This window comes from Panthera leo, chromosome A1 (genome assembly GCF_018350215.1).
Source record: "Panthera leo isolate Ple1 chromosome A1, P.leo_Ple1_pat1.1, whole genome shotgun sequence".
Taxonomy (NCBI): Eukaryota; Metazoa; Chordata; class Mammalia; order Carnivora; family Felidae; genus Panthera; species Panthera leo.
In genome coordinates this window covers 31,984,397-31,988,423 of record NC_056679.1, presented here as the reverse complement: position 1 = coordinate 31,988,423, position 4,027 = coordinate 31,984,397, and the positions used below count along the sequence as shown (strand labels likewise).

At 33.3% G+C, this 4,027-nt stretch overlaps 1 non-coding gene across 1 annotated transcript; it reads right to left on the bottom strand.

Annotated features, from left to right (window-relative positions):
• Positions 1 to 742: 742 nt before the first annotated feature.
• On the bottom strand, positions 743 to 848 carry LOC122202585. The gene has a single exon (XR_006194748.1). It is a non-coding gene; the product is annotated as a U6 spliceosomal RNA (small nuclear RNA).
• Positions 849 to 4,027: the final 3,179 nt, after the last annotated feature.

Here is a 4,027-nt window from a genome sequence, read left to right as displayed (position 1 = left end):
AATCAAATTGATGAATGCTTATAAAATCTGATCAAAAACAGAAAGAACCGAAATGATCATCACTGAAGGTTCTAGACATAAAAATAACAAAAGTATTTACAATTTTTGGCAGTGACTTTGGCTATATAGACAAATTCCTGTAGAACTCAAAAAAGAATAGAAAATCTGAATTGTTATATACCTTATAAAAATAGATCTATAATTAAAAAAAAAGGAGAAAACCTTATGTGCAGATGGTTTCCCACGTACTTGTTCTGTATTTTTAAGAAAGAAATAACATCAATGTTGCAAAATTTTTCCAGATTTTAGCAAAGAAATAATTAATTTTATGTTGCCAACATGACCTTAATATCAAAAGTTGACAAGCACTTTGCAAAAGTCAGAACATATCTGATGAATATCTCTCATGCACATGGATGCAGAATCTTTAACAAAATATTGGCCAGTCAAATTCAATAATATGTAACAAGAATAACATATGATACAGAATAGCTTATCCCATAAGTAAAAGAGTAACTTATCATTTTAACTATGTTATACAATTTGCAACATTTATAGGACAATGAAGAAAAGTCATATGATCAATAAGAGAGAAAAACTTCACAAATAAGCCAACACCTATTATTGATGGGGGGGGAAACCTCACCATAGGAGGGGACTTCTTTTATTTGATAATCTGAATGGGAAAAAAACAAAAAAACATATGTAATATTGAAGTATTGATAGCTTTCTCTCTGAGACCAAAGATAGTCAATATCAACACTTCTATTGTATCATCCTGTCCAGGGGCCATGCTAATCTTCTCTGTATCTTTCCAATGTTAGCATATGTGCTGCCTAAGCCAGCACCACTTCTGTTGTATATCAGAGAGCCTAGAAAAGGCAATACAGACAGAAAATGAGAAATAAAGATGAAAGACAAAGATGAAAAATACATACAAAACAATTTATCTTCATTTTCTAGGAGTATTTGTTTAGCATTTGAGGGCTTACATAGACATGTACCTGCACACTTCTCCAAAATCATTACTTAGGGGCAATTCCATAATGGTGATTTCATCATGAAATTCACAGGTATTAATGATTTTTAAAGCTCATTTCAATTTTAAACATATCCATTAATAAGAGAAGCATTTACTGAACTACTTTGAATAATTTTTTGTTAATGTTTTTGACAATTATAAACATTATCAGTGGTTGATTAGTAAATACTTCAATGACAGAGTTTTAACTTCATATGCATACTTTTGTTAACAGACATAAAAAATGCTTGAACATTCTCAGAATGTGTTTATGGACATTTTTTCTTGACCTAAAACAGACATATATGCTTTAAGAGAAAATACTTATTTATCTTTTTTAAAAAGGTTTCTTTTGCAGAGGAGTTTAGGGTAAGACAAATCCATGTTTATATTGTGGCCTTTTCAAATATCGTATTGAAAGTATTCTGGTATACTTTTATAATAGAAAGATACAAAGCACTTCAACATTGTTGTCTTCATGCTTATATATCAACAAAATTATTTAGGATGATTGAGAATGCTTCAACAGTAAAAATGATTTAACAAGATCCTTGAATCTACAACCTAGAAAAACATAGATAATTCTAGTATTTCCAATCTCTAATTTTGTGATATTTGGTTTCACTAAGACTTGGAATTTTAAAAATCATATCTGGGTGTACTCAAGTCAATGCTGAGTTAATATCTGTGAGAAAATTCAACACTGGAGAAATTTGGACTAAATAATTACTAAGACAACTTTCAATTCTAAGGTTCCTTTATTCTGGTACTGAGTGAACTATTCTGCAACATGTGTGGATTTCTTGACAGTAATAATAGCTCCCACTCAATTAACTGAATCCCTGCGAGGTTGGTTTGACGCAACTGAATGTCATATATCAATCGTGCTGGCCCAGGGATTTCTGCTGCCCAAATAATCAGATAGACTTGGTAATAAACTATATATCTTTTGCATGTCAATTGGCTATTTCTATGGTCAGAAATACCTAAATATGCAATAAATTGAAAAATTTTATCTTGACATTTGGATATAGCCTACTACAGATGGGATATGACTTCAAATGATAGGAACTAGTGTCATAAAACACAATGTTTAAAATAAAGACTAGCATTTATCAAGAATGGAAGCTGACCTTTGGAGAAAATTAAAGTTTATGTGCCTAGATCTCACCAGGCTGTCATTAACATAGATTATTTTACTCTGTGCCCAATAAAGAAAATACTTGACTATTTTACCTAGTTATATTATGTTAATAAAATGAATAGTACCCAAATTTGAATAGACCCCTCTTGTGTGTGTGGAGTTTTAATAATTACTAATTTATAGCAAAAGCAACAAGTAGTAAACACAGTTGTGCTCAACCAAGAATATGTTTGTCCTCCAGCAGATATCTGGCAATATCTGAAGCTATTTTTGGTTTTCAACAAAATGTGGGGAGCTACTCCACTGGAAACTAGTGGATGAAAAGCAGGATGCAGCTAAGCACAGGAGCAATCACACACAATAAGCATAATTCTGTCCAAAATGTTAGTGATTCCAAAGTTCAGAACCCCTGAGCTAATGTTTGCGGGGCGGGGGGGTGGGGGGGGGGCGTGGGGGAGGTTATCATACTGTTTACTGCATGCTTCATTTACAATCTTTTTTAAAAAGGTCTTTTAGGGGCGCCTGGGTGGCTCAGTCAATTAAGCGTCAGATTCTTGATTTCCACTCGGGTCATGATCTCATGGTTGTGAGATCAAGACCCACATCAGGCTCTGCACTGGATGTGGAGTCTGCTTTATATTCTCTCTTTCCCTCTTACTGTTTCCCGCCCCTGCTCTTGTGCATACCTGCTCTCTCTCAATCTCTAAAAAAAAAAAAAAAAAAAAACAAAAAACAAAAAACAAAAAACAAAAAAACACTTTCATTTAATATTGACAGAATGAGAAGTAAGCATGGGACAGGGTTGAACACAGCTAAAGTATAGCTAATTTTAAAATTTGGGGAACACTATTTTTGTAACACATATGAATAGATAACATACAGGGAACTGTTAGTAGAAATGAGCTTTACACAGAAAGGAGAGAATGGCATGATATAATTTATGTAAGAAGACATTAGTTTCCACAAAAACAAATGGGTAAGCATTTGCTGTGAAGTAAAGGTTCAACTGATAATCTTCCTCTTCTTCCGTTACTTGTATTTGTATATCAGCATGCTGGGACGCAAATCCACAACTGCTCCTGGAGCATGTTAGTCTTCAAGTAGTATCTTTAGGTTTCAGACATTTGGTTTGTTTTTGTTTTTTTAGTTATCAGCATTTAGTTGCTTAAGTACTAGAATAATTAATTGGAAAGCAGGTCTCATTTCCTGAACTCAATATCCCACAGATTTTCTGGTTCGATGTCAAGGAAAGTAGAGCTATTTTTCTATATCTGTGTTCTTTCCTTCCCATACAAATTAGAAATCAGATGCTTTTAAAATTAAGTATCATTTGAACAATATAAAATCCATACATTCTCCACATGACTCCTTTACCAGCAGAATATTCTGAAGCAAGTATAATATGATACAAATTCCCCATGGTTCTTCAATAATTTTTTTAAGTGCCATCAAATATCAAATAAAGTGATGGAAAACTGAAAAAGTTCAAACAAACTTTAACTTTCTAAAATAAATTATAGTAGCTTTTGTTAAAAAACAAAATTGGTCTGCCCAGTCTGCCAAAATGAAATATCACAGGCTGGATAAAAAACCAGAAAAATTTTTTTCCCCAGTTCTGGTGGTTGGAAGTTTAAGATCAAAGCAGCAGCAATGCTGGTGTCTGATGAGATCTCATCTTGGATTACAGATGGCCTCCTTATGTCCTCACATGGCCTTTTCTCTTTATATGCCTGGAAGAGAGGGAGCTCTTTGAAGTCTCTGCTTCTTCTTCCAAGGATCCTAATTTTATCAGATTAGGGTCCCATCATTATCACCTCATTTAACCTTAACTACCTACTTGAGGACCCTATATCTAAATATAG